The 8,998-nt window shown below is 37.7% G+C and overlaps 1 non-coding gene across 1 annotated transcript; it reads right to left on the minus strand.

The window, feature by feature from the left end:
* Positions 1-8,498: 8,498 nt before the first annotated feature.
* Positions 8,499-8,608, minus strand: LOC122752284. Its single transcript, XR_006356057.1, has one exon. It is a non-coding gene; the product is annotated as a U6 spliceosomal RNA (small nuclear RNA).
* Positions 8,609-8,998: the final 390 nt, after the last annotated feature.

Genomic DNA, 8,998 nt, shown 5'->3' on the forward strand with positions numbered 1-8,998 from the left:
CTCTTTCCTTTCTTTTTCCTTCTCTTTCTACTGTATATTCTACCTCCCAAAAGAAAAGGAAAATTTGAATGAGATGATTTATTTTTATTTTTAAGAGGGGAAGGATTTGTTTTAATCAGGTTAGTTTGAGATATTCATGCAGTATTCATTTAGAAAGGTAAAACTGGTATTTGGTGACCTGAGATTGAAGCTCAAGTTGGAGGCTAGTCAGTAAGTCAGTCAATAAACATGTATTAAACATCTAATATGTAATAGGCACTGTGTTAAATCCTGAGGACACACACACACAAAGCAATGGACAGTTCTTGCCCTCAAGGAGCTTGCAATCTAATGGAAAAAGATAAGACATTAAAAAATTAAAAAGAGTGACAAGGGAGAAGCATGGCTCTGGATATGGGGGCATGATGAAGTTCTGTAGTCAGCTGGGAAACAATAAGCGAGGCCTTCTCCTTAAATAGAGAGAGTGAGAGGAACTATTTGATGTCCACTCTACACCTTGTCTAATCAGATGGAGGTAGAAGCATCAAAATTAAAGGACATTGAGGAGGTTTAAGTTTCAAAGTTACTGTTATCTTGCAGGAAGATAAGTTTCTGGTGACAATGACGTCTAAGAGAATAATCAGGTGGGAAACAATGAGACCAGAATGAGACTGGAAATAGATATCTGAGAGATATCTGCAGGACTCCAGGCAAGTATACTCCATTCTTTGTCTCTGAAATTACTCCAATTTATTCTATACATTTCTTGCTTGTACATAGTCGTTCACTTGTTGTCTCACATTGCCACATGTTAGATTGTAAATTCCTTAAGAGTACAGAATCATCTTCCCACTCCACTGTATTCCTAGCACTTAACACAATGCTTGTCAGATAGTAGACATTCAATAAATGCTGTCCATTTCTAAACCATCTAGTTTAAGCCTTCACAGCTTTTTTCAAAAGTTTGATCTTTTTTTCCCCGAAAAGTTAAAATTCTTTAAATGATGTTCCAAGATTCTATTCATTCTATTCACCTCCTTTGGAATGATTTCAGAAAATCCACACTCACAGAATATCTCTTTCTATCTGCAGCTCTTTCTGGTATTGATCTGGACTTAGCAAAATTAAAATGAGAAAGCAGAGGAAAAGGAAAAACAGAGGGGTGTGTGTGTGTGTGTGTGTCTGTGAGAGAGAGAGAGAGAGACAGAGAGACAGAGAGAGAGAGAGAGAGAGAGAGAGAGAGAGAGAGAGAGAGAGAGAGAGAGAGAGAATATATATCTAAATCTTTTTTGTGTGGGGGGAGAGTTGTTAGCTTTGCTAAAGAGTTGTCATTTTTTTTTTCCCCTGAGCTTCTAATTAGGAGCCAACATACTAAAATACATGTCGGGACCCTGATGAACTCTTCAAATATTCCTCTCCAAACAACTTTATAATACTGACTCAAATCAGATTTTGGAGTGGCAGAGACAAGAAAAGGTCAGAGGGAGATGTTTGTTTTTTTTTTTTTCCAGTATAATGCAAATAAGGAGTTCTACAGAAGAAAGATTTAACACCAGGGTATACCCAGACCTGGAGTGTTGCAGGAATACCAGTGGTAAGCATTGGAGGTAGCTGTGAAAGCAGTGGCAGTAGCTTTGGGAGCTCTCAGCCCAGAGACAGGACTGGGGTCAGAAAGCAATTACAGGGGATGCTTTGTTGACATTGAGTACAGATGACACTGATTGACAGTTCTATTGCACAGAAGTGGTTCTCGGTCAAATATCCAGGATGGAGAGGAGTGTTAGTGATAAGTCACAAGGGAACAGGGGCCCTTGGTAACAGTTTTAGGGCTAAGAGGATCACTAGCATTTGCAGCTCCAGGAGAGCAGGGAACCTGGTTACAATTCCAAGGTGAAAAGGATGACTGGTCCTTGTGGCTACAGGGGAAAAGGGGCCCTCCCTGAGTAAAGATCAAGGCACAGAATGAGAAAGCAGTGACCATACCTCTACCAGGACAGTTCCACCTTGAAAGCATGAAAAACTTGCAGATCTCTAGAAACAAATAGCTGAAAACTGCAGTACAAAAAACCTGAAGCTTGTCACAGTGCCTCCCCACACCGAGGTGAGCACAGCCCAACTTGAACATAAAGTTCAAAGTGAAGAAATAGAAATAGGCTGGAAAAATTAGCAAACAAAAAAAAAAGAAAGAAAAAGAAAAATGATAAAAAAGTTATTGCGGTGGCAGGAAAGACCAAGAAACAAACTTAAAAGCAGACAGCAATGTAGAAACAGGTATAAGCAAAACCTCAAAGAGAAATGCTAATTGGACCCAAGGCCAGCAAAAATTCTGGAAGACTTAATGAAAGAAATAGATTGGTAGAGGAAAAATTGGGTAAACAAATGAAAATGACACAAAAACTATGGAAAGAGAATTAACTGCTTGATAAAAGAGGTACAAAAATTCACTGAAGAAAAGAACTCCTCAAAAACCAGAATTGGTCTAATGCAAAAAGCGGTACATAAGCTCACAAAGAAAATAACTCCTTAAAAATTCGAATTGAGCAAGAGGAAGCTAATGACTCCATGAGACTTTAAGAAACAATAACACTGGGGCAGCTAGGTGGAACAGTGTATAAAGCACTGGCCATGGATTCAAGAGAACCTGAATTCAAATCCAGCCTGAGACACTTGATACTTACCCGCTGTGTGACCCTGGGCAAGTCACTTAACCCCCATTGCCCTGCCAAAAAAAAAAAAAGAGAAAGAAACAATAACACCAACTTAAAGGAATGAAAAAAAATAGAAGACGATATGAAATATATCTTTGGTAAAAAATAACTGACCTGGAAAATAGATTGAGAAGAGATAACTTAAGAATTATCAGACTACCTGAAAGCCATGATAAAAAGAGCCTATTACAAGAAGTTATCAGGGAAAAATGTCCCAACATCTTAGATGCAGAAGTTCAAATAGAAATTGAAAGAATCCACTGATGACCTCTTGAAAGAGATTCCAAAATGAAAAGTCCCAGGAATATTATAGCCAAATTCCAGAGCTCCCATGTAAAGGAGAAAAATATTTCAAGTAGCTAGAAAATAAAACAAAATAAAACAACAATAATTCAAATATTGTAGACCCACAGTCAGGATGACATGAGATTTAGTAGCTTCTATGTTAAAAGGAGTGGAGGGCTTAGAATATAATGTTCTGGAGGGCAAAAGAACTAAAATTACAACCAAGAATAATATACCCAGAAAATGTTAATGCAATACTTCAGGGGGAAAATGAATATTGAAGGAAACAGAAAACTTCCAAGTCCTCCTGTTGAAAAAATCCAAAGCTCAGGGCCCTGGATTCAAGAGGACCTGAATTCAAATCCGACCTTAGACACTTACCGTGTGAAACTGAGCAAGTCACTTAACTCTGCTTAAAAAAAATGAGTTCAAATACAAGACTCAAGAGAAACATAAAAATATAATTATACATGAAAGAGTAATTATAATGGATTTAATATTTACTTTTTATATTTCTATATGAGAAGATGATACATTTAACTCCTAAGAACTTTATTATTATTAGGGCTGTTAGAAGGAATCTACATAAACAGGAGGGAGTAGATATTAGTTACGTTGGAATAATCTCCAAAAAGAATGTAGGAGTGAGAAAGAGGGATGTATTGAGAGAAGTAGGAAGGGAAAGGTAGAATGGTATAAACTTTCTCACATTAAAGAATCACACAAGGAAGAGCTTTTATAAAGGAAAGGAACATGGGGATTGGTGGGAAATGTTTGAAGCTCACTCTCATCTGAATTGGTTTAAAAAGGGAATATATGTGTGTATACATATATACACACATCTACATGTATGTACATATACACATACACATATATATACACACACTCAGTTTGACATAGAACCTGTCTTACCCAATGGGAAGATAAGAAAGGAAGGGGATGAGAAATATGAGGTGATGATAAAGAGGAGGGCAATTTTGGGGGATGCTGTGCTCAGAAGCAAGAGACATTTGAGGAGAGATAGGATAGAGAAAGAGCAAGAGTGAGGAGGAAGAGGAGTTGGAGGAGAAGGATAAATGGAGGATAATGGGATGGAGGGAAAGTTACTTAACCCTGTTTGCCTCAGTTTCCTCATTTGTAAAATAAGCTGGAGAAGGAAATTGCAAACCACTTCAGTATCTTTGCCAATAAAAACCCAAATGGTGCCATAAAGAGTCAGACATTACTGAAAAATAACTGATCATCATAACTATTTGCCAGGCACTATGCTAAGCAATGGAGATACAAAAAAGTTCAAAAGACAGCACTACCCCTCAAGGAGTTTTCAATTTAATGGGGGGGGGGTGCCTTCTCCTTCCTTTTCCTTCTATTCTTTGACCTTTATTGATAGATGAAAAATTATCTTTGTACCAAGTGACAAAGACACTACATTAATGAAGACACATTAAGTAATGAAGACCTAATCTTGACATTGCCTGCTGAATGATGCAAGTTGTCTTCATGAGAACACCAAATGGATTGATTAATCAGATAGTAACTATAATTATTTAAGCAAAAGTGGTTTAATACTCTCCTCCATCAGGATGTTGGAAAGGGATCTTCCTGCATAGGGTAGGTAGGTTGAACTAGATCAGGGGTTCTTAATCTGAGATTCATAAACTTTTTTAAAAAATTGAAAAGCACATTTAATTTAAAATGGTATACACACATATATGTATGTATACATATAAATATACACATATATACATATACACACACATATATATTTAATTATATACACATTTCATTTATGCATTTAAAACATTATTCTGAGGAGAGGTCCATAGGCTTTCCCAGATTGCCATAGTGTTCCATAACCTAAAAAAATTATTGACAAGCCTTGGGTCAGATAATCTCTAAAACCCGTTGCAAACCTAAAATTCTGAAAAAAAAGTTTCTTTCTTTGATCATTTACTGCCAGTAGTCTGTGCGTGTGAATGTGTATATACCAAAACTGAGGACTTTAGTCACCTTTGAAATGTAACTATCCGACCACTGAATATATTTCTTGAATCTCCATTAAAAATAATAAAAATCAATGCTGGCTATTTTACTCTGGAGATTAGGACCAAAAGCATTTCTGAGAATTGCCTATTGACTGGGTTACTGGAGAAAATTGAGATGCCTCATTGAGATCTTGTAGCCCCCAGAATGCTGAGGAGCTGGCGTTCATTGAGGAGAAGGGAGCTGCTCTCCCAGCCTAACATTTGCTAAGTTCTTACAAAGTTCTCTATGAACTTTCAAGTAAAATGAAATCATGTTATCAGGGATGCCATGAAGTTGTTTCAGGGGGACTTTTACAAACAAATATTCATAACTCTAAATGTGCTGTGTCCTTTGAAAATATTCCGGGGGGGAGGGGCGGGAAACCTGTCTCTGTTCTAAGTTATTGGGGAACTTAACTGGGATTTCTAAAATATTGCTATTTATAAATTAGAGGGTATTACACCAGTTTTGGGCATTAAGCATTTATTAACTTATATTAAATGTTAGTAAAGAGTTGACCACATGTAAGGCAAGCCAAAAACCCCCAGAATCATGGCTCCGGTGTTCAGAGGTCCTACGTTACCTAGAGCTAGAGAGAGAAGGGGGGTAGAGGATGCCTGGCTACCTCCTTCAGAGTCCCAGCCCAAGATAGATTACTTGGGGACCAGAGGAGAGGAGGCCCTTACAGACTGCTCAAAGCTAATTGTCTAGGATCACTCAATTCCATTGGTTGATAGGACCTGAGAGTGGTCCATATTAAAATGAGCAGTACTGGGCTGAGCTCAAGGTCTGAACTTTGCTCTGAGAGCAAAGGTTTTCAGGTAGGTGTGGTTTCTGTTGTCTACTGAGTTAATCTGATCTCTAAAGAACCTTTAAGGCTAGCTCTGAGAAACCAGCCAGAGTTCCTGAGTGGGGGAAGGGTCACTGGGTCTCACCCCCAAACCCATTATTAATAATTATTTTCTCACAGAATCATTATCAATCAATCCAAGCCTCTGAAGAGTAGGTAAGCAGAGCTATAGTAGCATTTTTGAACCTGAGGTACGTAGCACAAAACTCTCTCTCAGGTAAGGGTTTGTGAAACAAAGTAGAATGTGAGGGTGGGCTCACCAATTCCAGTACTTGAGTAGCTGTATGTTTTAAATAGTAATCAAAATTGTTGAGCTTTGGTTTTTCTACATTACTGAATTCCTGCATCGGACATGCCTTATAAATGTGAAGCCCTCAGGCAAATGATTGGTTGCTCCACCCTAGTTATGGCTTTGCATGCAAGTAGCACACAAAAACAAAGATAAAAAGAGAGTCTTTATGAGTAGCAGAAACACATCATTCTGAGAGATACAGCTGTGGGATATCGGTGAGAATACTGGAGCTAGATTCAGAATAGGATTGAATCTTTGGAAGCTATATGATTGGGGGAAGTCACCCCACTACTCTGAATGTCATTTTCCTTATCTCTAAAATGAGGATAATAATAATTCCTATTTGTAAGGATTCTTTGAGCAGGTCATAGGTAGCACTTCCTTTTTAAAAATGTTTAATATAGTTTATTTCTTTTGTTAAACATTTCCTAATAACATTTTAAAAATTTTAATGCTTTAAAATTTTGAGCTCCAAATTCTTTCTTTCCTTCCTATCCCTGGAGAAGGGGAACAATATGATATCCATTATTCATGTGAAGTTTGCAGAGCAAATTTCTATATTAGCCATGCTGCAAAAGAAAGCACACATGCATAAAAGAAAAATAAAGTTTAAAAAAGCATGCTTCAGTCTCAGAGGTCATCAATTCTTTCTCTTTGGGGGTAGATAGCATTTTTTATGTTGGGTCTTTTGTACTTGTCTTGGATCATGATAGCACTTTAAATTTGTGCTTCACAGGGTTGTTATGATGATCATGGGAGTGTAGGGCATATATGTTAAAAATAAGTTTACATAAGAAAACACTATTTAAATGTTGGCTATCAAATCATTCTTCTTCCAGAGAAGTATTCTACTGACCCCTGATCTTCCTGGGAAGGTTACCATGGACTCTTAAAGATGATTTTATAGGCAGAAGTTATGGCAGGCTCTGACAAGCTGAAAAAAGATTTCCTCTACTGTATGGCCCCACTGGTCCAGCCTTTGTAAGTCATGGATGGCCATGGAAATATATAATTATCACTTATGATGTCCATCTCTCAACTAACAACATTTTCTCTGCTTCAACTCTCCCTACCAACATCCCTATTTTCCTTTGAAGTCCCAATTAAAATCTCATCTTCTATAGGAAGCCTTTCCCAACCTCGCTTAATTCTAGTTCCTTCCCTCTGCTAATTGTTTCCCATTCATTTTCTGTACATACCTTGTATGCTGTCTCCCCCATTAGATGATAAACTTCTTGAGTGGTTGGCCTGTCTTTTGCCTCTTTTTCTGTCCAGAGTGCTTATAGCAATTCTTGACACATAGAAGCAATTAACCAATGCTTATTAATTGATAGAAGTCTTGGAAGGGCTATGATCTGCACTACTGGAATAAGTACTCACACCAGTGAAATTACAGATCATTGTAATACTTGTAGAGGGAGGAGAAGGTCAAATAAGGCTTCAAGGAGGAGGTCACACTTAGGCAGGGCTTGGAAAGATGGGAAGATTTGTCACTGGTGGAGCCTTCTTTTCTGAATATGTGGAATTGGGTATCCATAGAACTGCTATTGGGGAAGAAAGACTTGTTTCTATAACTTCTTTAACTAAGCCAGGGAAACAGAGGCACAAAACATAGTCAACTGGCTCAGGCTTTTCAGTGATCTAATGGGAGGCAAGAGAATTTAATATTCTCTCCCTTAGCCCTCTGATTGACTTAGAAAAGTTTAAGAATCAGTTTAAACAAAAGCTTATGGCTGGGGAATATTCAATAGGCTTTCATGGCTTTCCTTTGACCTCCCTTCCAATCCTGAGCCTCTCTGATGCCTGGGATGTGTCCCTGTTCCTTCATGCTGTGCAATGAGCTATCCCTGGCAGAGAGTGAGTAGGGTGTATGACTTTGGCCAAGGCTTCCAGAGTATCAGGGCAATGCTTCAGAAAGACCGAATTTCTGAGTCTCAGAAGGCCTAGAAGCTTAACTCTCTTTGAAGTTCGATGTCTGTATTCAACAGCACTTCAGTCACTGGTTCCAACATTCTGCATATTTACATTATCTGTATTTATTATTCAACAAGCCCTGGAAAAAGTAAAACAGTCTTAATTATTCTGGTGAGTGGATTTCAAGTAAAGTCCAAGTGTAACAACTTTTAGCAAAAACAAAAAAAAAGTTATTAAAACAAGAAATAATACCTTTTAGGATCAAATAAAAAATATGTAATATCAAGATTTGAGCTAGATAAGTAACAGAACCTTAAGTGCCATACTTGGAGTCAGGAAAACCTGAGTTCAAACCCTGTGTAAAATACTTTCTTACTATTTGATGTTGGCCAAGTCACTTTAACCTCACTCAGACTCAGTTTCCTTATCTGTAAAATGGATATATCCATTCCTACCTTACTTCACGAATTTGTGTGTCATCCTTGCACAGGGGCCATGCTAATTTTTTTCTGTATCATTACAATTTTTTAGTATATGTGCTGCCAAAGTGAGCACCATGCCTACCTTACAAAGTTGTTGTGAAGATCATGCATAATACATATATAATAATGCATATATAGCATTTTGCAAAGAAAGTACCATAAAATGCCATAGTTATTAATAATAATTGCAGAAGTTATATTGATACTATTGTTATTTAGAGTTGACCTGATACTTCATTATACAAGTGAGGGAACTGTGGCCCAGGAAAGGAGAAATGTGCTCAAGATTAAACACTTAGTGATAACAGAGTCTGGATTTGAACCTAGGACTTCTGACTCAAAATCAAACATTCTTTCCATTAAAACACTCTGCCTTTCCAATGTTATCTTAGAAATTATAGAATGGGGCAGCTAGGTGGCGCAGTGGATAGAGCACTGGCCCTTGATTCAGGAGGACCTGAGT

Source organism: Dromiciops gliroides, chromosome 3 (genome assembly GCF_019393635.1).
Source record: "Dromiciops gliroides isolate mDroGli1 chromosome 3, mDroGli1.pri, whole genome shotgun sequence".
Lineage (NCBI taxonomy): Eukaryota > Metazoa > Chordata > Mammalia > Microbiotheria > Microbiotheriidae > Dromiciops > Dromiciops gliroides.